At 45.0% G+C, this 26,787-nt stretch overlaps 1 non-coding gene across 1 annotated transcript; it reads left to right on the forward strand.

Annotated features, from left to right (window-relative positions):
• The first annotated feature begins 3,926 nt into the window (after positions 1-3,926).
• Positions 3,927-3,999, forward strand: TRNAK-UUU. The gene has a single exon. It is a non-coding gene; the product is annotated as a tRNA-Lys (tRNA).
• Positions 4,000-26,787: the final 22,788 nt, after the last annotated feature.

Consider the following 26,787-nt stretch of genomic DNA (forward strand, 5'->3'; position numbering starts at 1 on the left):
CTGCAGAAGGCTGATATTAGCAGAATGTGGACTTTGCGGCTCAAAACGATGCTTGGGACCAGCCCCGGTCCCTTCGGCAACACCCCAAAACACTACCTCCAGTTGACCCTAATCCCAGGTGTTCCTTGGAACCACTCACTTCTCCTTAAAACCCCATTGCTGTTGCCCTGGTTGGGGTTCTCCACGCATCTATGCCTCTCCCTTGAATTGCTGCAACAGTTTCAGAGCTGGTCCACCCGGTCTTATTCTCACCCCCAAATCCACTCACCACCCAGAGGTCAGCATAATCTTTCTAAAGGGCCAGTTGGGGGGGGGCGTATGGGTGGCTCAGTCAGTTGGGCATCCGACTATTGATTTCAGCTCAGGTCACGATCCCAGGGTCGTGGGATCAAGCCCCTTGTCGGGCTCCATGCTGAGTCAGGAGCCTGCTTGGGATTCTGTCTCTCCCTCTGCCCCTCCACCACTCGTGTGCACACTCTCTAAAATAATAAATAAATAAATAAACAAATAAGTGGCAAATCGATCATGTTATTCTCCCGCTTAGACAAACTCTGCAGTGCTGGTTTTTTGTTTTTTTTTTTTTTTTGTTTTTAAACAAGTTTTTTGCAGTGCTGGTTTAAAAAACTACATAGGGGCACCTGGGTGGCTCAGTTGGTTAAGTGACTGACTTTGCTCAGGTCATGATCTCACAGTTCGTGGGTTCAAACCCCGTGTCAGGCTCTGTGCTGACAGCTCGGAGCCTGGAGCCTGCTTCCGATTCTGTGTCTCCCTCTCTCTCTGCCCCTCCCCCGCTCATGCTCTGTCGGTCTCCCTCAAAAATAAACATTTAACAAAAAATACAAAAAATACATACAAGTGCCTATCCTATGCTCGTATAATTTCATAAATAGTTATAACATAAATACCCATCTAACCATCTCCAGATCAAGAACAGAGCTTTGCCGGCCTCCCAGAGGCCCATCACATCTTCCTTTCTAATCTCAGCCCCTCTTCTTAGAGGTAACCACTATGCCTTCCTTGCTGTATAGCTTTATCACATAGACATGCCATCTTAAATACTAGTTTTGCCTGTTTTGAGCTTTCTTTGCTGTATAATATTCCATTTCATGAAGAGCACGATGTAGTTAATCCATTCATTCTCTCACCGCTGGACATTTGGATCATTTTCTACTATTTTGCTATTGAGAACAATTGAAGAGCAAGCTTTGGGATTAGAGAATTTTGGGGGAAAAAACGCAAAAGTAGAGAAGGTGTGGTATAACGAATCCCCATGGAGCTACATGCAGCTTCAATTATTGTCAACACTGCAATGCAAGTGTTTTTAATGCAACATCAGAATCTCTGGGGGTGCCTTTGCTAAACGAACGGATTTCAGCTCAATCCCTGCAGATCCCACGCTGCATTTAGTTATGTCACTATTCCCTAAACTGTGGACCTAATCTCAATGTCACCAGTGCTTTCACAAATGTTCTCTTTCTGTTTCAGGATCCAACCCAGGATTCCACATTGCATGTAGCTATTACGTCTCCTAGTGTCTTCCAGTCTCGGATAGCTCTTCAGTCTTGACACTCGTGAAGTGTCTTAGTCATGTGCTTTGTGGAGTAACTTTTGACTTGAGTTTGTCTGATGTTTTCTCATGATTAGATTGAGGTTATGTGGGGCACCTGGCTGGCTCAGTTGGTGGAGCGTGCAACTCTTGATCTCAGGGTTGTGGGTTCGAGTCCCACATTGGGTGTAGAGATTACTTAAAAATAAGATATTAGAAAAATTGAGGTTATGCATTTTGGGTAAGAATACCACAGAAATGATGTGCTCCTCTTGTCTCATCATGGGGTTACAGGATGTCAAGGTGTCTTAATACTGGCAGTGTTAATCCTGATCGTTGGTTAAGGTGGTTTCTGCTGTGTTTCTTCACTGTAAAATTACTATGTCCCCCGTTATTTTTTTTTAAGGTTTTATTTTTAAGTAAGCTCTACACCCAATGTGGGGCTTGAACTCACAACCCTGAGATCAAGTATCACACGTTCTACCAGCTGAACCAACCAGGTGCACCCCACCCCATTGTTATTAACAAGTATTTTGGAGGGGCGCCTGGGTGGCTCAGTCCATTAAGCGTCTGACTTCGGCTCAGGTCATGATCTCACGATTCATGAGTTCAAGCCCCATGTTGAGCTCTGTGCTGACAGCTCAGAGCCTGGAGCCTGCTTCAGATTCTGTGTCTTCCTTTCTCTCTGCCCCTCCACTGCTCATGCTCTGCCTCTCTTTCTCTCTCAAAAATAAATAAATATTAAAAAAAATATTTTGGAGAAGACACTTTGAGACTATGTGTCTATCCTGTTTTTCTTCAAATTTTGCTCACTGATTTTAGCATCTGTCAGTAGATCTTGCCTTGGACAATTATTACTGTGTTGTTTATATTCCGTTCCTTCTATATTTATTAATCGGAATCCTTCTGTAAGAAGGTGCTGTCCCTTCTCCCTTTTTAATTAATTTATTTAGTTATCAATATCAGTATGGACTTCTGGATATTTATTTTATTCTATGGGTTATAATGCAATACTGTCATTATTTATTTTGTTTGAGTTATTCTAGCTTTGGCTATTGGGAGTGCCCTCAGGTTGGCTGCTCTGTCCTTTCAACATGTTTTTATCCTTTTGTGAGCAATTCCTTACTTTCTTTATGTAGAATTTTGGGGGAGACTTTTTATTGAAGGTACCATTGACAAAGGTGTTGGCAGGATTGGGGGAATTCTCAAGGGATGTTGAGGCACCCAGGAACTAGCAACAGCAGGAAGCCATTGACACCCATAGGTCCAAAGGGGTAGGTGGAGGAAATTATGTCACTGGAGGCTGGCGAGCACTGGTGCCATGAAAAGGGGCCGCTTGACAGGAGCTGTGGCCGTGGAAGGTTCCAGCCACTGCCAGAACCACGGTGGAGCAACAAGCAAGAGAAATAGACTCAAACTTGTTTTTCTTCCCAACTCTCAGTCTGCTGCCTGTCTTTCTGATTGGCTGAACTCACCTGAAGGCCAAAGAGGCAAAGCGGTCTGGTTGAAGTCTGTTAAAAGTCACTTTCAGGGGCATAGAGAAACAAAGAATGGATTTGGGGGCAAATGGAGAATAACCTTCATAAGCTAACACTTCCTCCAAGAATCCTTTCCCGACCCCAAGTCTGGCTAGGTGCCCACAGACTCCTCCCAGAGCAGTGTCATGCCATATGGCTCTTCTGTTGTGGGTCTCTCTCCTAGAGAGTCAGCCTCGTGAGAAGAGGGGCTACATCTCATTCACCCCATTACTCCTGCTCAGGGATGGCCCACCCACAGGAAGTGCTCACTGTGTCGTGAGAAGAGATGAGATCAAGGCAATGAAGGCCGGAGCTGGAATAGTCACAGGGACCGTCTATTCCCGAATCTGGCCACCCTTCGGCCCTTCAGGGGCTGAACACACCACACAGTCTTCACACCCCTGTGCCTTTTATATGCTATTCCCTCTCCTTGGAATACCAACCGTGACAAGTGGTAAGTGAAATTAGATGGGCAAAATGTTGACAATGGTTGAAGCTGGGCAATGAGAATAGAGGGGCTCATTATGCTGGTCTCTCTATAGCTTTTGTATGCTTGAGAGTTCCCATAAAATAGGTTTCAAAACACTATTTATGGAGCACACACTGCGTGCCAGACCCTTTGCTAGCAGACACTGGGGATGCAGTGGTGAAGCAGCTAGACAGATGATAGACATAGGAAGAAACAGCCTCTCCTCTCACTGGAAAGCTCCCCACTGCCCCTTGCCCTATGCATGTTAACCCCCCCAGGGTGATGGTATATGGAGAATGGGGTCTTTGAAGTGTAATTAGGTTTAGATGAGGTCATGCCAGTGTGGCCCTCATGACGGGATTAGTGTCCGTATAAGAGGAGACACCAGAGGGGCACTTGGTTGGCTCAGTTGGTAGAGCATGCGACTTTTGATCTCAGGGTCGTGAGTTCAAGCCCCACATTGGGCATACTTACACACAGCTTACTTAGAAAAAAAAAATACAGGGGTGCCCGGGTGGCTCAGTCGGTTAAGCGTCTGACTTTGGCTCAGGTCATGATCTCACGGTTCATGAGTTCCAGCCGCATGTTGGGCTCTGTGCTGACAGCTGAGAGCCTGGAGCCTGCTTCGGATTCTCTGCCTCCTTCTCTCTCCGCCCCTCCCCTGCTCACACTCTTTCTCTCTCTCTCTCAAAAATAAGTAAACATTAAAAAAATACAGGGACGCCTGTGTGGTTCAGTTGGTTGAGCATCCCACTTTGGATTTCGACTCAGGTCATGATCTCACTCTTTGTGAGTTTGAGCCCTGTGTCAGGTTTTGTGCCGACAGCGAGGATCCTGCTTGGGATTCTCTCTCTTCCTGTCTCTCTGCCCATCCCTGGCTCCCGCATGCTCTTTCTCTCAAAATAAATTAAAAATAAATAAATAAAAAAATAAATAAATTAATTAAAAAATACAAAATAAAAACTCGACTATGCACGACAGTTTTAAAAAAAGAAAACAGAAGAGACACCAGAGAGCTCCCTCTCTCTTGCCGTCATGTAAGGACACTGGGAGAAGGCTGCAAGCCAGGACTAGAGCCGTCACCAGAACCTAACCATGATGGCACCCTGATCTCCAATTTCCAGCCTCCAAGAACTGTGAGAACATTTCTGTTGTTAAAGCCAGCCCGTCTATGGTATTTTGTAATGGCAACCCTAGCTGACTGTTACTTCCTTTGGGGTAACAACTGCCCCTGCCACCTAAGTGCGAGGGGTATAGTTCATCACCGTTGGCTTCAGAGCTGCTGAAGGCGTGAGATCCATGGGAAAGGCTCCAGATTTAGGGGTCTGGGGGTGAAGATGTATGAGCTCCTTTAGAGCTTTGTATGTATCTACCAAAATTGAACAGATGCGTTCTCTGATCTAGCACTTCCGTTCCTGGGTATATGCCCAACCGAGATGCAAACATACATTTACCCAAAGGCATAAATGGTCACCGCAGCGTTCTTTGTACTAACCCGAAGCTGGAAACTGCCCAAGTGCCTGCCACTGACAGGGAACAGAGAAATAGATGGTGTATTCAGACAGTGGAATAGTGTACAACAACGAGAATGAATGAACAAGCTATTGATACAACAGGGCTGAACCTCATAATGTTGAGCGGGGGGAAAAATCAAAAAACCACAAGTCCATACTGTATGATTCCACTTATAAGAAGTTCAAAACCCGGCAAAATGAATCCATGGTATTAGAAGTCAGGATAGTGGTTGTGCTTCGCTAAAAGTTTTTAAATCCACAGTAACAAACGGTTTCTAGGGTATGAAGATAGCAGAGGGATGGTTGAGAGACCTTCGGCAGCCTTCTCAGGACCCCCTGTCTTGAGCTTGCATCATTAGTCAATGAGTTGACTTCCTGGAAAATGAGGCTCTTGTCCCCCTTTCCACACAGCCAGGCAGGGGGCCTGGGGTGGCCAAGTGGGAAGCACCGCTTAGCTCCGGTTATTTTCCAGAGTCATCTCCCAACCATCAACGTTCTAGACAGAGCTCTGGAGTCTGAGGTGCACGGATGCTAGTGCCAGGCTAGAAACTGCCCCTGGGGAGGGAGGGGCTCCTAACCCGTCAAACTGGGTGGGCAGGATGCCTCGTGAGGAACAGCTACCTCTAATCCACCTGTGCTTCAAAGGAGCGGGGCCTGGAGCGGGGCCTGGAACGGGGCTGAAGACGAAGTTTCTGGAAGGTCAGTGTGGAAACTCTTGAGTCCAATTCTCACTGTCCCTCAATCCCAGCCTGGGGCTGGGTGAAGTCTGAGGGCTGACCCTAAGCACGCTAGAGCCAACAGAAGGTGCACCATGATCTTTCCTGTGGATTTCTTTCTCCAGTTCAAAGCCCTTTCTCAAATAGGCTGTATCCCCAGGACACGGCCGTGGGGACACAGGCCAGACAGCTGTGTGGCTTCTGTTCTTCAAGGGTAGCCCAGTAGGCTCAACTGGGGGGCGAGGACACCCTTGCTCATGGCTTCTCAGAGTTCTGGGAAGTTTCTCAGTCTTCTTATGAAAATACTCTTGACTCTTCCAGTCAGGAACAGAGCTCCCCCTGCCCCCACTGCTGGGACTGGAGCTCCACTGTCTGAAAGCAGAGGACTGCAAGCGGGCACGGGGCAGAGGCCTGCCTGGTTTTCCCTCAGGGCAGAGCCCCCTCTAGCCACATTCTCACTGGCTTTCTGGGAAGGAGATGATCAAAGATTTTGCTGGGCTTCTTCATTTATGACTGAGATCTGGATGACGAGGTGACACGAGAAGCATACAAAGCTTTGATAAAATTTTGTGGCTGCTGAGGAATCCGTTCATTTTTTTTTTCTTTCTAAAAAAATTTTTTTTATTGTTTATATTTGAGAGAGAGAGACAGAGCTTGAGCAGGGGAAGGGCAGAGAGACAGAGACAGAATTCCAAGCAGGCTCCAGGCTCCGAGCTGTCAGCACAGAGCCCGACGCAGGGCTCGAACCCCCAAACTGTGAGATCATGACCTGAGCTAAAGTCGGACACTTAACTGACTGAGCCACTCAGGCGCCCTGTTCATTTTTCTATTAATGTGCACACACACACACACACACCCCTTAATATTCCAAAGTCACAAATGAACTTACACTATCTGCTTATCCCCCAGCCAAGGAATACAATTCCAGGAAGCAGGAGAAGGGAAGCCTGCCGTAGGATGGGAACAGCTATTTATCCTCTGTGACTATTTCCACATAGACCCATTTCAGGGATTTGCTGTTCTTTACGTGCAGAAAGGAAACAACCCCCCAGTTCGGCCCAGGGACAAAGACAAGCCGGGTCTCTCTTCTGACCTACCGCACAGGGAACCTGTGTGGGGCAAGGCAAGAAAACCAACAGCCTCATGTTGCTCAAGGAACTAAGGTTTCACTCTGTTCAAAACATACACACACACACACACACACAAACACACACTAAACCCCATCTTCCTTCTCCTGGGGACCCAGCTTCTGAGTAACAGCTCTCAGCCTCTGCCCACACAAATAGCTTCATCTGGATTTGCAACAAGATTCTGGACGTTGGGCTTTGATGTGAATTCTAACCCTTTTATTTCTCCGCATGTCCTCTTGATGTCGTAAAAGTGTGTGTGTGGGGGGTGGGGAGTACTAGAATCACTGCTGGACAGGAAGTTATGTAGGCAAAAAAAAAAAAAAAAAAAGGGTGAAGCTTTGCTGTGAGTACAGATGTAGCCACGCCTAAGTCTGAAAGGTCCTTCCAGAGAGAAAAGGAAATGGACAGCAGAAGTCACATGTCACATGCCACACAAGCCTCAGTGAGGTCTGGATGAAGTGGAAACTTCCTGTTTATTTTAGTCCATTAAAGCCACGGGGGCAGGGATTTAAACCATGGCGGTTGCACTCGGAAAGAATCAGAACTGCTGTATCAGTCCAGAAAACTGTGGCGTTGCCTCTCTGGCCACCGAAGCCCTCCTGTTCCCACCCGAGGACAAGACAGAGATAATACCATAACAATGCATAGGAGTTACCCAGAACTTGCACCAGATGCTTTCAATGAGCTACTTTTAACCTCCTGGCATCCTTCTGGGGGTGGGGATGAGAAGCAGACACAATCCTCAGTTTTTCAACACATCACAGCCATCCTGGGGAGGTTAAATGGCCCTATCACGGTCAAACAGCAGCTCAAAGGCTGAGTCAGGGCCTGGCTTGGTCTCAGCCCTCCCTCCACCTCAGATACTTCCTCCTAAATGTCTCTCTAAGCACTCAGTTTCTTGGGCCCAGAGTTTCTTGAGCCCATGGCACTGGGGCTGCCATGATTGTTTCCTTGGCAATGCTCACACTGGCAGGCATGCCATTCCCCCATCCCCACCCTGGGGCTCTTTGTGAAAGGTGATCCAACCCCGGGCCACCCGACACCTCAGAGGAATCTTGGGGAGTTCTCAGGATGGTAAACAAGGAGGGCTTCCAGAGCTTAGCACAGCGTGTTCAAACTCCGTCATACCTGTGCAACAATGGCAAAAATCCATGGGCCAAGGATGTGGAGAAACTGGCACCCTCATTCACCGCTGGTGGCACTGTTAAATGGTGCGGCTGTGGTAGAAAACAGCTTAGCAGAGTCTCAAAAGATTAAGCACAGAGGTACCCTAGAACCAGCAATTCCACTTCCGGGTACCTACCCAAGGGAAGTGAGAACATACGGTCACACAAAAACTTGTACACAAGTGTTCGCAGAGGCATTTGTGTAATAGCCTCAGAGTGGAACCGACCCAAATGTCCACTAACTCTGGGGGCGCCTGGGTGGCTCAGTTGGTTAAATGTCCGACTTTTTTTTTTTAAATGTTTATTTATTTTTGAGAGAGAAAGACAGGGCATGAGTGGGGAAGGGGCAGAGAGAGAGAGAGAGGGAGGCACAGAATCTAAATGAGCTCCAGGCTCTGAGCTGTCAGCAGAGAGCCCGATGCAGGGCTCGAACTCGGAAACGGCGAGATCATGACCTGAGCTGAAGTTGGTCGCTCAACTGACTGAACCACCCAGGTGCCCCTAAACGTCTGACTCTTGATGTCGGTTCAGGTCATGATCTCACAGTTCGTGGGTTCGAACCCCATGTTGGGCTCTCCGCTGACAGTGTGGAGCCTGCTTGGGATTCTCTCTCCCTAGCTCTCTGCCTCTCCCCCACTTGCGCTCTGTCTCTCTCAAAATAAAGAAATAAACTTAAAAAATGTAGTCCATGTGTACAATGAAATATTATTCAGCAATTAAAAGGAAAGAAGGATTGGCACCTGCTACAACATGGATGAACCTTGAAAACATGATGCTGAGTGAAGAAGCCAGACACAAAGGACCACATATTGTTTTTTGTTTTTAATTTTGTCAATGTGTATTTATTTTGAGAGAGAAAGAGACAGAGTGTGAGCAGGGAAGGGCAGAGAGAGGGAGACACAGAATCCAAAGCAGGCTCCGGGCTCTGAGCACAGAGCCCGACGTGGGGCTCGAACCCAAGAACTGTGAGATCACGACCTGAGCTAAAGTCAGACGCTTAACCAACTGAGCCACCCAGGCGCCCCAAAGGACCACATATTGTATGATTCCATTTATATGCAATGTCCAGAATAAGCAAATCCACAGAGACAGAAAGTAAATTAGTGGTTGCCAGAGGCTGTAGGAAGCGGGGGGATGGGGAGGGACTGCTAATGGGTTTGGAATTTCCTTTTGGGGTAATGAAAATGTTCTAAAATTAGATAGTGGGTTGCAAAACTTTGTGAACATTCTACAAACCACTGACTTGTATGCCGTAAAAGGGTGAATTTTATCCTACATAAATTGTACCTCAGTTAAGCTATTACCAAAAAAAAAAAAAAAAAAAAAAATTGCCTGGGCCCACCCTCAGAGATTCCGGTTTAGCAAGTGTGAGATGGAACCTGGGCACCTGCCTTTTCAATTTCTTTTCTTTTCTTTCTTTTAAGTTTATTTATTTTGAGAGAGAAAAAGACAGCACAAGTGGGGGAGGAACAGAAAGAGAGAGAGAGAGAGAGAGAGAGAATCCCAAGCAGGCTCTGCAGATGCAGGACTCAAACTCATGATTCGTGAGATCATGACTTGAGCAGAAATCAAGAGTTGGACGCTTAACTGACTGAGCCACCCAGGTGCCCCAGTACCTGCCTTTTCTTTTCTTTTCTTCTTTTATATGTAATTTATTGTCAAATTGGTTTCCATACAACACCCAGTGCTCATCCCAACAGGTGCCCTCCTCAATGCCCATCAGCCACTTTCCCCTCCCTCCCACCCCCCATCAACCCTCAGTTTGTTCTCAGTATTTAAGAGTCTCTTATGGTTTGCCTCCTTCCCTCTCTGTAACTTTTTTTTCCCCTTCCCCTCCCCCTTGGTCTTCTGTTAAGTTTTTCAGGATCCACATAAGAGTGAAAACATATGGCATCTGTCTTTCTCTGTATGACTTATTTCACTTAGCATAATACTCTCCAGGTCCATCCACGTTGCTACTACAAAAGGCCATAGTTCATTCTTTCTCATTGCCAAGTAGTATTCCATTGTGTATACAAATCACAATTTCTTTATCTATTCCTCAGTTGATGGACATTTAGGCTCTGTCCATAATTTGGCTATTGTTGAAAGTGCTGCTATAAATATTGGGGTACAAGTGCCCCTATGCATCAGCACTCCTGTATCCCTTGGGTAAATTCCTAGCAGTGCTATTGCTGGGTCATAGGGTAGATCGATTTGTAATTTTTTGGGGAACCTCCACACTGTTTTGCAGAGTGGCTGCACCAGTTTGCATTCCCACCAACAGTGCAAGAGGGTTCCCGTTTCTCCACATCCTCTCCAGCATCTATAGTCTCCTGATTTGTTCATTTTAGCCACTCTGACCCGCGTGAGGTCGTATCTGAGTGTGGTTTTGATTTGTATTTATTTCCCTGATGAGGAACGACGTTGAGCATCTTTTCATGTGCCTGTTGGCCATCTGGATGTCTTCTTTAGAGAAGTGTCTACTCATGCCTTCTGCCCATTTCTTCACTGGATTATTTGTTTTTTGGGTGTAGAGTTTGGTGAGTTCTTTATAGATTTTGGATATTAGCCCGTTATCCGATATGTCATTTGCAAATATCTTTTCCCATTCTGTCAGTTGCCTTTTAGTTTTGTTGATTGTTTCCTTTCCAGTGCAGAAACTTTTTATCTTGATGAGGTCCCAATAGTTCATTTTGCCTTTAATTCCTTTGCCTTTGGAGATGTGTCGAGTAAGAAATTGCTGCGGCTGAGGTCAGAGAGGTTTTTTCCTGCTTTTTCCTCTAGGGTTTTGATGGTTTCCCACCTCATATTCAAATCCTTCATCCATTTTGAGTTTATTTTTGTAAGTGGTGTAAGAAAGTGGTCTAGTTTCATTCTTCTGCATGATGCTGTCGAGTTCTCCCAGCACCATTTGTTAAAGAGACTGTCTTTTTTCCATTGGACATTCTTTCCTGTTTTGTCAAAGATTAGTTCTGCCTTTTTCTAAAGTACCCTAAATGTCAGGGAGGGAGTGGCTTGCAAAGAATTGTATGAAATCACTCATGTTCCCAAAGAGCAAGCTCACAGTCACACTGGGGCAACACAGGAGTCTCTTAGGGGACAATTCAGTGTCAAACTATGTGATCCTAGAGGGGAGGACATAAGAAGGTCAGGAGAGAGAGGATGGTTTGGGTCAAGGTGACCTGGGAGGGGTGGGCAAGATTTACAAAGGACAGAGGGCCAAATTCCAGGCAGGACTGGCAAAGGTCCGGAGGTGGTGGCAATGAGCTTGGCATGGTTTGGGGTCTGTTAGAACTGACCTGGAAGGTGAAATTGTGGGTTTGGGGAAGGACAGGCTTGGAGGAGTGGGCTGGGGTCCTCCCTGAGTGCCAGCCAGGAAGCACTGAGGTGGGAGATGTGGAGCCAAAGATGATTATAACGACACAAAGAAAGCAGAGTTTTAGAAGGAATAATCAGGCATTTATGTAAAAATGCATTGAAGGCAAGGACTGGCAGTAAAAGGCCGATTGAAAAGCTGGGGCAGGGGGCGCCTGGGTGGTTTATTGATCTCTGCTCCTACTCTTGATCTCTGCTCAGGTCATGATGTCACAGTTTGTGGGTTCGAGGCCCATGTCAGGCTTTGCCCTGACAGTGCAGAGCCTGCTTGGGGTTCTCTCTCTCTCTGCCCCTCCCTTGGTTGCACACACTCTCTCTCTCAAAATAAATAAACTAAAATGAGAGAGAGAGAGAGGGAGAGGGAGAGAGAGAGATTCCTGGGGCAGGAATTGAGAAATAAAATAATGAAGGTCTGTGCCAGGGGCTTGACAGTGTCTTAGAGAGGACTTTAAGTCTTTTTTTTTTTAAATTTTTTTTTAATGTTTTATTTATTTTTGAGACAGAGAGAGACAGGGTGTGAGCAAGGGAGGGGCAGAGAGAGAGGGAGACACAGAATCCGAATTAGGCTCCGGGCTCCGAGCCTGTCGGCACAGAGCCCGACGCAGGGCTCGAACCCACGAACTGTGAGATCATGACCTGAGCCGAAGTCGAACGCTTAACCGACTGAGCCACCCAAGTGCCCCTTGGAGAGGACTTTAAAAAGGAAACTGGCATGAGATTGGCTAATGGAGAATGGGGGAAGAGTAGAATCAGAGAGAAGCCTACATTATTGTGCACACAGAAGGAAGAAACATGGCTGCTTCCCGAGTCAGACCACGACCTGGTTTCAATCCCGGCTCTCCCACAATTGGCTCTGTGACATGGGGCAAGTCACAGGACCTCTCTGTGCTTTACTCTTCTAAGGGTAAAATTCAAATAACAATAGTAATGACCCCATAGGTTGTCCTGATAAGTAACTGAGAAAATCCATATGAAACAGAGGGGACACTTTGAAGAATTCAAGTGGACTTTTCCCTCTTGAGTTTCTATTTTGGCCACCTTCTCCTTGGAAAGTCTGAGGAGCCATTTGCTTGGCAGAGGAAAAGGTTTTTCCAAATTTCTTGACTGAATTAAAAATTAATCCTGAGTAAAAACAGACAAGTAGGGCTACATTAAACTAAGAAGTTTCTGCACAACAAAGGAAACTCTCAGCAAAATGAAAAGGCACCCTACTGAATGGGAGAAAATATTTGCAAATCATATATCTGAATAAGGGCTAGGATCCAAAATAAACAAAGAATTCATACACCTCAATAGCAAAAAAAAAAAAAAAAAAAAAAAAAAAAAATCCCCAAACAATTCAACCAAGAATGGGCAGAGGATCTGAATAGACATTTTTCCAAGGGTGACTGGGTGGCTCAGTCAGTTAAGTGTCTGACTTTGGCTCAGGTCATGATGTCATGGTTTGTGGGTTCGAGCTCATTTTGGGCTCCAAACTGACAGTGTGGGGCCTGCTTGGAATTCTCTCTTTCCTTCTCTCTCTGCTCTTCCCCGACTCACACTTTCTCTTTCTCTCTCAAAAATAAATGAACTTAAAAAAAAAAAAAAAGACATTTTTCCAAAGAAGGCATATATAGATGGCCAACAGGTACATGAAAAGGTGCTCAGTGTCACTCATCGTCAGGGAAATACAAATCAAAATCACAATGGGATATCCTCACTCCTGTTCGAATGACTATTATCAAAAAGACAAGAAACAAGTGTTGGCGAGGATGTGGAGAAAAAGGAGCCCTTGTGCACTGTTGGGAATGTAAATTAGTGCAGCCACTGTGGAAAACAGTGTGGAGGTTCCTCAGAAAATTAAAAACAGAACTACCTTATGATCCAGCAATCCCCTGTCTGGGTATTTACCTGAAAAAAACAAAAACACCAATTTGAAAAGATACATGCACCTCTGTGTTTATTGCAGCATTATTTATAATAGCCAAGACGTGGAAGCAGCCCAAGTGTCCACCAACGGATAAAGGGACAAAGAAAATGTGGCATACATATATGTAAGGGGATATCACTGAGCCATAAAAAAGAATGAAATCTTGCCATGTGGGACAACAACGTGGAAGGATTGAGGGCATTAGGCTAGCTGAGAGAAGTCAGAGAAAGAAAGTACCATACAATCTCACTTACATGTGGAATCTAAAAAAACAAAACACAAAAAAACCGAGCTCATAGATACAGAGAACAGAGTAATGTTTGCCAGAGGTGGGGGTTGGGAGGTGGGTGAAACGGTACAAACTTTCAGTTATAAAATAAATAAATCATGGGGATGTAATGTACAGCATGGTGACTATAGTTAATACGGTCTTCCATATTTTTTAAGAGTTTTATTTTATTTTTTTAAAGTTTATTTATTTTGAGAGAGAGAGAGAGCAAGAGAGAGAGAGTGAGTGAACATGAGCAGGGAAGGGGCAGAGTGAGAGGGAGAGAGAGAGAATCCCAAGCAGGCTCCTTGCTGTCGGCGCAGAGCCCGATGTGGGGCTCGAACTCATGAACTGTGACATCACGACCTGAGCCAAAATCAAGAGTCAGACACTTAAGTGACTGAGCCACCTGTGCACCCTAGATTTTATTTTATTTTTTAAATAATCTCTACACCCAATATGGGGCTCGAACTCACAACCTTGAGATCAAAAGTTACATGCTCCTCTGACTGAGCCAGCCAGGTGCCCTTGTATTATTGCATATTTGAAGGTTGCCAAGAGAGTAGATCTTAAAAGTTCTTATTGCAAGAAAACAAATTTGTAGCTATGTATAGGATGGATGTTACCTAGACTTATTGTGGTGATCATTTTACAACACATACAACTATCAAATCACCTGAAACTAATGTAATGTTGTATGTCAGTTATACCTCAATAATAATAATAAAAAAATGATTCTGGTGAGTTCAGATCCCAGTAGTTCTTCCATGATGGAGAGATGTTACCCTTTCCATCAATATTGGTCAGGCTGTTGCTTTCGAGTAGGAAGATGTGACCTAGAGGAAGTGAAAGTCCAACATTTGTCCCATCTGGTCCACAGGAATTGTGGGAAGAAACATGGAAGCAGGGCCAAGAGAGGAGTGGCAATGGGTCTCAAGGTTACTTTTCTGGGCTTATGGCCAGAGAAAGGGTGAGAAGTTGGAGAAGTTGAACGGGAAGCCAGAAGCAGGAGGCCTTTGGTCAGATTCACATTTGGGACCCTGAGAGGAGACTGTGTCCTGCATTGTCCCCTGCCATCAAACACACAGAGGGGCCACATGGGAATGTCTAGGCACTGCAGCATGGTGAGATAGAGCCAGGAGGAGTGTAGCTGTCTGGGATTTCCCTCCTGTGCTGCATAGCTTGTAGAGAAATTTCTGTTCTGGCTGGATTTAGGCCAAGAACAGGGAGTCAGGCTATAGGTAGAAATGTAGGAATCAACATATACTGAACCTCTAGAAAGGTCTACCCTGGGAAATACAGAAAGAGTGGTATAAAGGTGAACTACATTTTGAGCTCTTAAAAAATGATCCTTGAGGGGCACCTGGCTGGCTCAGTCCGTTGGGCGTCCGACCCTTGATTTTGGCTCATGTCATGATCTCACAGTTCCTGAGTTCAAGCCCGGCATCTGTCTCTGTGCCGACAGCACGGAGCCTGCGTGCGATTCTCTGTCTCCCTCTCTCTCTGCCCCTCCCCTGCTCCTGCTCTCTCAAAAATAAATAAATAAACCTTAAAAAAATGATTGTTGAATCCAAGCTTGGTGAACTCACTGACAAACAGGGTGAGGAGACCCATCCATTAGGGAAGACTAGGTCAGAAGCCTGAGAGCAGCCCCAGCCAAGGGGAGGACAAAAGACAGTCATGGAAGAGACTGGAAGTGTAGCAGGAAAACTGGAAAAGTGCTGTGTCAAAGAATCTTGAGGAAGCCACATCTTCAACGACAGATGCTCAGTTCTGTACGTGGTCGGTGCATACCTGCTGTGCTGGGTGGTCAAGTTAGGCTAATCCATGTGGTAAGAGCTGTGTTCCTCGTATGCCTCTGGGCATTGTGCTTGCCTTACATTTGACGATGGGCAAGCTGAATTCTCTAGGCCTTGAATGTACTCTTCTCTTTTTTAAAAAAAATTGTTTTTTGATGTTTATTTATTTTTGAGAGAGAGAGAGCAGATGAGTAGGGGAGGGGCAGAGAGAGAGGGAGACACACAATACAAAGCAGGTTCCAGGCTTTGAGCTGTTAGAATAGAGCCAGAGGCGGGGCTTCAACGCATGAGCCGTGAGATCATGACCTGAGCTGAAGTCGGATGCCTAACCGACTGAGCCACCCAGGCGCCCTGAATGTGCTCTTTTCTGAGGAGACTGTACTCCTCTTGGATCCCAGGCCACCCAGGCCCTTACTGGTAGAGTCCCTTCTGAAGCCACACCTATTGTAGGGGGAGAGGTGAGTCAGGGCCTTCAACAGCGCAGGGGAGCACTCCCTGTCATCAGGGAGCCTGGGTCCTGGCTGCCGGCCAGAGGACAAGGGAGCAACTAATTTTCCTTCCACTTCCGTGGTTGCGACCTGGGCAGGGTGGCCAATTCCGAGTGCCAGAGTGGCGGAGGCCGTGGGAGCGCCCAAGGGCAGGTGGGCAGGTCACTTGCGTGGGCAGGCCTGCCGGGTCCAGATCCCTGAACTGGGCCGGGAGGGCGTGTCAGGCAATTAACTGAGGACGACAGTGGCTAGGCACACAGCCCTGATTTCCACACGACATGCTGCTTCTTGTTCGTCCTGTCTGGGGTCATTTTAGTTTTTTGCCTTGGTTGTTACTTTCAATAGCCCTTGGACTGAAGAAGGAAATGAAAAAGAAATAGCCCCTCTATTTGGACTCACAGAGAAGTTTGGGGATGGATTGTCAAGGCCCTGGTTGAGAAGGGAATAACGGGGACGTCACTTCCTGAGACCACGAGAAATTACAGAAATCGACAAATAATGGCGTATTCATCCTTGTGACACAGGGTGGATATGGACAGTCTCATTTACCAAGTTGTTTTGAGACTTTTCATGACTTGTCTTGTTTTTTAAATTTATTTATTTTGAGAGAGAGAGAGAGAGAGAGAGAGACAGCGTGAGTGGGGGAAGGGCAGAGAGCTGGAGGGAAAGACAGAATCCCAAGCAGGCTCCGCACTGACAGTGCGGGGCATGAACTCACAAACTGTGAGGTCATGACCTGAGCGGAAATCTAGAGTCGGACGCTTAACCAACCGAACCATCCAGGCGCTCCTCTGCCAATTTTTGTCTGTGAAAGTTGTTCCCTCAAATTATTAAAGTAGACAACATTCTGGCATTCAAAGCCACTGTAATTTTTTTTGTGTGTTTATTTATTTTTGAGAGAGACAGTGAGTAGGGGAGGGGCAGAGAGAGGGAGGCAGAGTATCCGAAACGGGCTCTGTGCTGACAGCAGAGAGCTCAATGCAGGGCTTGAACTCACGAACCATGACCTGAGCCAAAGTCGGTTGCTTAACCCACTGAGCCACCCAGGCACCCCAAAGCCGCTGTAATTTGATCCTAGCAGGACGAAAATCATTCTTCTCCCTCAGTGCTCATTGACATCAACTTCAAGCTTGTTCACTCCCTCCTTCCCTCCTTCCGTCCTTCCTTCAATAGTTTTTGAGCACGAAATGTGTAACAATGTGCTGCTTGACTCTGGGGATGCAGAGATGAAAACTACAGTCTGTAGGGGCCAGGAAGGAGAAAATAACCAATTTACCATTCCGTGTGCCAGCGTTAGGCTCGGTGCTGCAGGATGCTGGCAATGGCCTGTCCCCTCTCTCCTGAGCCCCGCTGCGGCTCTGGTAGTCAGGTGACCACTCTACCTGGAGGCCGGCCTCTCAGCTTGCCAGCCTTAGCACCTGGAGGCACAACCAGAAGTGGGGGGGGGGTAGCAAAAGGGCATGGAAGTTGATAGAGAAATGTCCCAGCCTCCTGGTCCTGCAGTGTGACGGTTTTGAGGTGTGTTCCCGGCCTCTCAGAGGATCCCTAGCAGGCCTCAGCCCCAGCTGCCCAGGGTGCTAATCAACCCATAAACTCATCCTTTTGGGCTTCCCTCTGTGTCTCACTTTCCCTACTCAAAGGGAATAAAAGTACAGTTCTTTTTAAAAAAATTTTTAGGGGCGCCTGGGTGGCTCAGTCGGTTAAGCGGCCGACTTCGGCTCAGGTCAGGATCTCGCGGTCCGTGAGTTCGAGCCCCGCGACGGGCTCTGTGCTGACAGCTCGGAGCCCGGAGCCTGTTTCAGATTCTGTGTCTCCCTCTCTCTGACCCTCCCCCGTTCATGCTCTGTCCCTCTCTGTCTCAAAAATAAATAAATGTTAAAAAAAAATTAAAAAAAATTTTAAAGTTTATTCATTTATTTTGAGAGAGAGAGAGAGAGAGAGAGAGAGAGAGAGAGAGAGAGAAAGCAGGGGAGGAGCAGAGAGAGAAGGAGAGAGAATCCCAAGCAGGCTCCAGGCTCTGAGCTGTCAGCACAGGGCCGTGTGTGAGGCTGGAACTCACCAACCGTGAGATCCTGAACTGAGCCAAAACCAAGAATTGGACGCTTAACCAACTGAGCCACCCAGGTGCCCCAAAAGTACAGTTCTTTAAAGGAAGGAAATCACTTGTGATTCCTGGGGTCACCTAAGCTATTTGCTTCCAAATCCTTGTCTCGGGGTTTGCTTTGGGGGGGAGGGGAAACAAAGACAAGAGGGATGTGAATGCGGGTGCTATGGGGGCCCAGAGGAGGGACCCCTAAGCCAGAAATCGTATGAGTTTCACCAAAAAGCCTTGAACCGAGTCGGATGAGAAGCCCGAATTGGTCAGGCGAAGAAGACAGAGAAAGGCTCGGGTTCCAGGCGGAGGGGCCAACAGGTGGAAAGGGTTGTAGGTGTGAGAAACCGCGGAGAGTTGCAGATAGAACCATCAGCCTGCAGGGGGCGCGAGTGCGAGCTGTCGGGGTGGGCGGGACACGGATCTCCAGCGTGGCGGGGCCTACGGTGAGCTTCCTCATCTCGTATCTCTCGACCTCGGGCTCTGTTCTCCCCAAAATCCGTTCTCAATTTCAAAATTGGTGGATAGTGAGCAAACCCTCTACCCAGCCTTCTAACCGTGCTGGCGCCCGCTGGAAAAAAAGACAGCAGCCAATACCGAAACTCCAACTTTTTAGCGAATGTCGACAAATCTTCCAAGGGGACGCCTGGCTGCCTCAGTCAGTAGAGCTTTTGATCCTGGGGTTGCGAGTTGGAGCCCTTCCTTGGTTGTCGAGCGTACCTAAAAATAAAGCCTTTAACTAAAAAAAAAAAAAAGAAATCTTCGATTAACATCGGAACAAAACCACATTGGCATCCTGCCTTTATGAGGGAGGGAAGGTGGATAAAACAGCAATAAGCTCTAGCTTATTCTGGCGGGTATTTATAGGGCACCTGCTGGGAGCCAGATGGGTGCACACTCAGCACAAGGAACTGGCAGGGCATCCTTCTCACAGAGGATGTGTCTGTAGGCACTTGCAAGCGGACCTTTGTCTGAAAATGAGCCAAAGCGTTGTTGTCAAGGAGAAATATTTAGTTGAACAGAGGGCGAGGGGCAGTTAAGTCTTGCCTTAGTCTTTTCTAGTTTTCTCCCTCCCTTCTTTCCTTCTCCTTACCTCCCTTATTTATTTTTTGTTAAATATTTATTTATTTGAGAGAGAGAAAGCACATGTGAGCAGGGGAGGGGCAAAGAGAGAGAGAGAGAGAGAGAGAGAGAGAGAGAGACAGAGCGAGAATTCCAAGCAGGCTCCTTGCTTTCAGTGCAGATCCCAATGGGGTTCATCCCACAACCGAGACCATCTCCTGGGCTGAATTAAGAGTCAGACGCTCAACCGACTGAACTACTGAGGCGCCCCTGCTTACTTCCTTTAAAGAACTGTAGTTTTATTCTCTTCAAGTACCCACAAGGGCAGAGCTAATCTTGTTCTTTTGTTTGTATTTCTTTTTCTGAACTAATACACACAGCGTCTTTGTTCTGGAAAGAGAGAACAAGGTAACATGGAAACAGTTGTCCTTCTTCTGTCCACTAGTCAATGGATCACCTCCTGTAAAGGTAACCTTGTGTTTCTTGTGTATCTTCCAGAAATATCCTATGTATCGATGAACATGTATGGTTATATTTTTCTCTTTTAATTTTTTTGGCTACAGACAAATAGTAGCATTCTATACACCATCTCAACCTTACATTTTCACCTAAAAATAATTCCTGGGGCTCAATGTCTGGGTGTCTCGCATGGCGTCATCTTGGGAGCCACTCCATTGTGTATTTGGCTAGCCTACCATTGATAGATACATAGGTTGCAGACAGTCTTTTGCTGTTACCAACAATGCTACAAATGTATATCTTTGTTTATAGATCACCTGGCACATGTGTGAGTATATCTGTAGGATGAATTCTTAAAGAAGGAGTTGCTGAGTCAAAGGGATGAGTAACTTTAATTTTCATAGATATTGTCAACTTGCCCTCCATAGATGTTATATGTATTTACATGACAACCAGCAACAAATGAATGCAGCCATTTCACCACACCCTTTTAGCACAGCACATTAGCTTTCTATGGCTGCATGACAAATTGCCTCAAACTCAGTGGCTTGAAACAACACCCATTTATTAGCTCACAGTTCTGTAGGTGGCACAGCATGGCTGGGTTCTTGGCTCAGGGTATTATAAGGTTAAAACCAAAGTGTCAGCCAGACTGAATTCTTGTCTGGAGCCTCTAGGGAGAGGTCTACTTACAAGCTTGTTTTTGGTGAAATTCAGTTCCTTATGGTTGTAGGACTGAGGTCTGCCTCTCTTGCAGGCTGGTCAGCTTTGGGCTGCACTCAGCTATAGAAGTTGCTGGCATTCTTTGCCACGTGGCTCCCTCCATCTTCAAGTGAACAACAGTGAATCAAATCCTTCGTATGCTTTGGATCTCTGACTTCCCTGTCTCTGACCTCCAGGCCTAGATTTATTTATCTATTCATTAATTTTTTTAAGTGTATTTATTTATTTGGGAGAGACAGAGACTGCACGAATGGGGGACGGGCAGAGAGAGGGAGAGAGAGAGAATCTCAAGCTCTGTGCTGCCAGCATAGAGCCCGACTTGGGGCTCGAACTCATGAAACCTTGAGATCATGACCTGAGCTGAAACCAGGCGCTTAACTGACTGAGCCACCCAGGTGTCCCTCATTTTTTTTTTTTTTAAGTAAACTCTATGCCAAATATGGGGCTTGAATTCATGACCCTAAGGTCAAGAGGTGCAGGCTCTACTGACTGAGCCAACCAGGTGCCCCTAGACCTAGATTTAGAGGGTTTATATGATTAGCTTAGGCCCACCCAGATCATCTTAAGGTCACCTGATTTGGAAACGTAATTACATTGACAAAATCCAATTCACAGCAACACCTAGATTAGTGTGAGAGTGAATTACTGGGAGCTGTGTGTACACCAGGGGGTGGGAATTCGGGGGACCATATTAGACTTCTGCCTGCTACACATAGTGTTAGGAAACTTTTTGATCTTCACCAATATGAGAGATGACAATGGAATTTATTGGCTATTTCTCTTACTATGCTTTCAAATATTTTATTTTTTATTTTTTTTTAATGTTTGTTTATTTTGAGAGAAAGAGTGTGCAAGAAGGGGAGGGGCAGAGAGAGAGAGAATCCCAAGCACGCTCCTTGCTGTTAGTGCAGAGTCCGATGTGGGGCTCGAACCTACAAAATGTGAGATCATGACTTGAGCCGAAACCAAGAATCGGATGCTTAACTGATTGAGCCACCCAGTGCCCCCATTTCCTATTTCTTTTCTTTCTTTCTTTTTTTTTTTTTTTTTGAGAATGCTATCTGCTAATATTTTTTGCCCTTTTTTCCACTGGATTCTTGGTCTTTTTCTTTTTCTCTTGGATGAACTCTTTATAGGTTAAGGATATTTCCTACCTTAATGACTTTGTTTGTCCTATTTATTTTACCTAGAACACCACCCTCCTTCTCCAGCCTCCAGAAACACCATTCATTCTTTACAGCCCAGAATTCAAACCCACATTACCCAGAGGGCTGTGCCTAACTATACTGATGGACGCTCAATTCCTTTTGACTGTTCTCTTATGCCATTCTGTGCTTTATGTTTGTTGGTTAATCTTGCTTCCCCAGCTGGGATGTTGGGCTTCTGTACTGCAGGGATCCACAGAGATTCCAGTATAAGACTGAACATGTGGTATGCAAAAACTAGTCTCTGTAAACTGAAAAATTGATGCCTTAAACTGGAAGTTAAAAATTTCAGGCTTTGTCTCCACATATCCTATGTTCATTATACATATATGTCACCACGAACCTCAAATATCTGTCTTTGTAACTTCTATCCATTTGTATAGTTGTTTTTTAAGTTTTTGTTTGTTTGTTTGTTTGTTTGTTTTTAGTAATTTCTATGCCCAATGTGGGGGCTCAAACTCACAACCCCAAGATCAAGAGTTGCATGCTTTTCTGACTGAGCCCGCCAGGTGCCCCCATTTTTATAATTATTAAATGGTATTAGAGCATGTTAATGAGTAATCTGTCATGGAATCACTCCTTTTCTTTTGTTAGCTTGTTTCTCTTTGACATGGCTTAGTTTGTGAAATTTGTCTCCAAATCCATAATATTTTTTTAATTTGATTTGATTTGACGTTAATTTTTTATCAGAGAATACGTGTTCATTTTTTTCAAAGAGTTAAGTGGAACTGAGAGTTTCATGATGAATCATGCCAATCACCCTGTCCCAGCCTTCCCTACCTCCTTGACTTCTTTTCCAAAGGAGATATTTTCAGCCCTTTCTCTTTCTCCTCATATATATCTTCATACTTCTAATTAATACACTTTTTAAAAGAAGATTTTACTTATTTCTTAAAGTTCATTTATTTATTGTGTCAGAGAGAGAGAGAGAAAGAGCAAGTGAGAGCATGGGGGAGAGGTAGAGAGAGAGAGAGAGGGAAAGAGAGAATCCCAGTCAGGCTCCACGCTGACCACAAAGAGCCCAACACAGAGCTCGATGCCATGAACTGTGACATCATGACCTGAGCTGAGATCAAGAGTCAGACGCTTAACCAACTGAGCCAGCCAGGTGCTCCAATAATTAATACACTTAAAACCACTGTGTTTAATTTTTTAAATTTAGACATCATTTGTGACTTCCTGTCATGCTGATGAAGACTGGGCCTTTTCACATACTCTGATCCCATTTTCCCCTGCTTTTACTCCCCCAACAGGGCTATTTTTACAATTTCTGGTTAAAACAGTTCACCATTTATATTATTATGACCATGCAAATGCTTAGTGCTGAGCTAGATCATGCTCCACAGCCACACTTCCTTTCTTAACCGGCAGTTTTATAAATGTGGGTTTATCAGTAAGGGTGATGTAAGCAACAGAAAATCCATCTCACCAACAGAGGCTTAAACCATAAGGCCCTTCCTTCCTCCCCTGCTCCCTCCCTCCCTCCCTTCCTTGCTTCCTTCCTTCCTTCTTCCCTTCCTCCACACCCAACATGGGGCTTGAACTTACCACCCTGAGATCAACAATTGCATGCTCTATTGACTAAGCCAGCCAAGGCAGCTCTCTTTCTTGCTTTCTTAATGAGTGTGAAGTAGGTGGGCCAAGGGTTGGTTCAGAGGCTTGGCAATGTCATCAGAACCCATTTCCTTCCCTCCTTCCACTTTGCCAGTCTATGTCCTGGTCTTCATACTCAGTTTTGCTCTGAACAGTCACAAGATGGTTGACATGGCTCAAACAGTCAGATTTTCACACTACATCATTCAGGAAGAAAAAGAAACTTCTCTTTCCATGCCTCTTTTTAAAATTTTGATTGGGGTGATGAGGGGAGTGGTGGTAATTCTTTTCTCAAAGTTCCAGGTGGACTTACCTTTATGTCTCATGGGCCAGAACTAGGTCATGTGAGCTCCCGGCTGCTAGGGAAGCTGGGAAAACAAGTATCTGGCCTTTTCACCCTCTGTAATGGAAGAGGAGTTTGGGAATGGGTAGCCAACCAACAGCATATGCCTATTAGGGTGTTTTTTTCTGCAAGTGACACAAGACTTGATTTAAAATGGCTTAAACAATACTGGGGATTGTCATCTCATATAAGAAGTCCAGAGCTAGGGAATTCCAGGGTTGGTTAATTCAGTGACTCAGTGATATTGGCAAAGGTCCAAGCCTTTTCCATCTTTCTGCTATGTTATCCTTAAGGTTGGCTTTGGTCCTCTGGCTTCTTTCCTCATGGTCACAAGAGGGCTGCAGCAGCAAAGATCACAGAGCATCAGTTGAATTAAAGAGAAAACATTCTGGGGGCATCTGGCTGGCTCAGTTGCTAGAACATACGGCTCTTGATTTTGGGGTTTTAAGACTGAGGCCCACGTTGGGTGTAGTGATTACCTAGAAAAAATAAAATAAAATGACTTATTTTTTTAATTTACTTTTTACTATTTATTTTTAATTTTTTTTTAAGGGAACGGGGGACTCCTTTTGTTTATTTTTTAAATTTATTTTGAGAGAGTGAGAGATAGCACGAACAGGGGAAGGGCAGAGAGAGAAGGAGAGAGAGAATCCCAAGCAGGCTCCACACTGTCAGCACAGACCCCAAGGTGGGGCTCAAACCCACAAACTACGAGATCATGACCTGAGTGGAAACCAAGAGTCAGATGCTCAACCAACTGGGCCACCCAGGCACTCCTTTCCTTTTTTATTTTTTGAGAGAGAGAGTGTGTGCAAGTGGAGGAGAGGGGCAGAGGGAGAGAGAAAGAATCTGAAGCTTGATCCTTTGACCCTGGGTTCCGTGGGGCTCAATCCCACGATCTTGGGATCACGACCTGAGCCAAAATCAAGTCAGAGACTCAACCGACTGAACCACCCAAGCACCCCATAAAATAAAATGATTCAAAAGAAAGAGAGAGAGGGGCGCCTGGGTGGCTCAGTCGGTTAAGCATCCGCCTTCAGCTCAGGTCAAGATCTCACACTCCGTGAGTTCGAGCCCCGCATCAGGCTCTGTGCAGACAGCTCAGAGCCTGGAGCCTGCTTTTGATTCTGTGTCTCCCTCTCTCTCTTCCCCTCCCCTGCTATGCTCTGTCTCTCTCTGTCTCAAAAATAAATTTAAAAAACATTAAAAAAATTTTTAAAGAAAGAGAATATCCTGTCTTCCTATCCTTTTCTTTCTTTTTTATTCAAATATAGTTAACATACAGTGTTATGTTAGTTTCAGGTGTACAATATAGAAATTCAACAATTCCAAACATTACTCAGGGCTCATCACACTAAGTGTACTCTTAATCTCCTTCACCTATTTCACCCATTCCCTCCACCTCCCCTCTGATAACCACAATTTGTTCTCTATAGTTAAGAGTCTCTTTTTTTCTTTGTTCATTTGTTTGTTTCTTAAATTTTGTATTATACCCTCTAGATCCATCCATGTTGTTGCAAATGGCAGGATTTCATTCTTTTTTATGGCTGAGTGGTATTCCATTATTGATAGATAGATAGATAGATAGATAGATAGATACCATATCTTCCTAATCCACTCATACAGTGATGGATGCATGGGTTGCTTTAATATCTTGGCTATTGTAAATAATGCTGTAATAAACATAGGAGTGCATATATCCTTTTGAATTAGTGTTTTTGTTTTCTTTCGGTAAATACCCAGTAGTGGAATTACTGGATTGTACAGTAATTCTATTTTTAATTAAAAAAAAAACGTTTATTTTTGAGAGAGAGTGGAGAGAGTGAACAGGGTAGGGGTAGGGAGAGAGGGGGAGAGAGAATCCCAAGTAGGCTCTGTGCTGCCAGAGCAGAGTCCAATGTGGGGCTCGATCTTACGAACCATGAGATCATGACCTGAGCCAAAATCAAGAGTTGGATGCTTAACTGACTGAACCACTCAGGCGCCCTCTATTTTTAATTTTTTGAGGAAACTCCATACTGTTTTCCATGGTGGCTGTACCAGCTGCCATTCCCACTAACAGTACATAAGGGTTCTTTTCTCTCTACATCTTGCCAACACCTGTTGTTTCTTGTGTTTTTGATTTTAGCCATTCTGACAGGTATGGAGTGATATCTCATTGTGGTATTGATTTGCATTTTCCTGATGATGAGTAATGTTGAGCATCTTTTCATGTGTCTGTTGACCATCTATATAGCCTTCTTTGGAAAAATGTCTATTCCTGTCCTCTGCCCATTTTAAAGTTGGATTCTTTGATATTTTGGTGTTGAGTTGTGTAAGTTCTTTATATATTTAGGATATTAACCCTTTATCAGATATATCATTTACAAATATTTTCTCCTATTGAGTGGGTTGTCTTTTTGTTTTGTTGATGGTTTCCTTGACTGCGCAAAAGCTTTTTGTTTTGATGTAGTTCTAATAGTTTAATTTTGCTTTTGTTTCCCTTCCAGAGGAGACATATCTAGAAAAATGTTTCTATGCCTAATGTCAAAGAGATTACTGCCTATGTGTTCTTGTAAGAGTTTTATGGTTTCAGGTCTCACATTTAGGTCTTTAGTCCACTTTGAGTTTATTTTGTGCATGGTGTAAGAAAGTGGTCCAGTTTCATTCTTTTGCATGTAGCTGTCTAGTTCCCCAACACCATTTTGTTGAAGAGACTGTCTTTTTCCCATTGTATATTTTTGCCTCCTTTATTGTAGATTAATTGACCATATAATCACAGGTTAATTTCTAGGCTCTCTATTCTGTTTCATTGATCTATGTATCTATTTTTTGTGCCATTAGCATACTTTGTTTCGATTACTACAGCTTTGCAATATATCTTGAAACCTGGGATTGTGATACCTCTAAATTTGTTCTTTTCAAGAGTTCTTTGGCTACTTTGGAGTCTTTTGTGGTTCCATACAAATTTTTAGGATTCCTTTTCCTAGTCCTGTGAAAAATGCTGTTGGTATTTTGATAAGGATTGCATTAAAGCTGTAGATTGCTTTGGGTAGTGTGGACATTTTAACAATATTGGTTCTCCCAATCCCTGAGCATGAAATATCCTTCCATTTGTTTGTGTCCTCTTCAGTTTATTTTATCTGTGTTTCATAGTTTTCAGAATACATTTCTTTTACCTCCTTGGTTAAGTTTATTCCCACGTATTTTATTTATTTATTTTGGTACAATTGTAAATGGAATTGTTTTCTGTATTGGTTTTTCTTTCTTTCTTTCTTTTTAAAGTTTATTTATTTTGAGAGAGAGAGAGCATGAGCAGGGCAGAAGCAGAGAAGAAGAGAGAGAATCCCGAGCAGGTTCCGCACTGTCAGAGCAGAGCCCAATGTGGGGCTTGATCTCATGAACTATGAGATCATAACCTGAGCTGAAATCAGGAGTTGGGCGCTTAATCA

Source organism: Lynx canadensis, chromosome X (assembly GCF_007474595.2).
Source record: "Lynx canadensis isolate LIC74 chromosome X, mLynCan4.pri.v2, whole genome shotgun sequence".
NCBI classification, from domain to species: Eukaryota; Metazoa; Chordata; class Mammalia; order Carnivora; family Felidae; genus Lynx; species Lynx canadensis.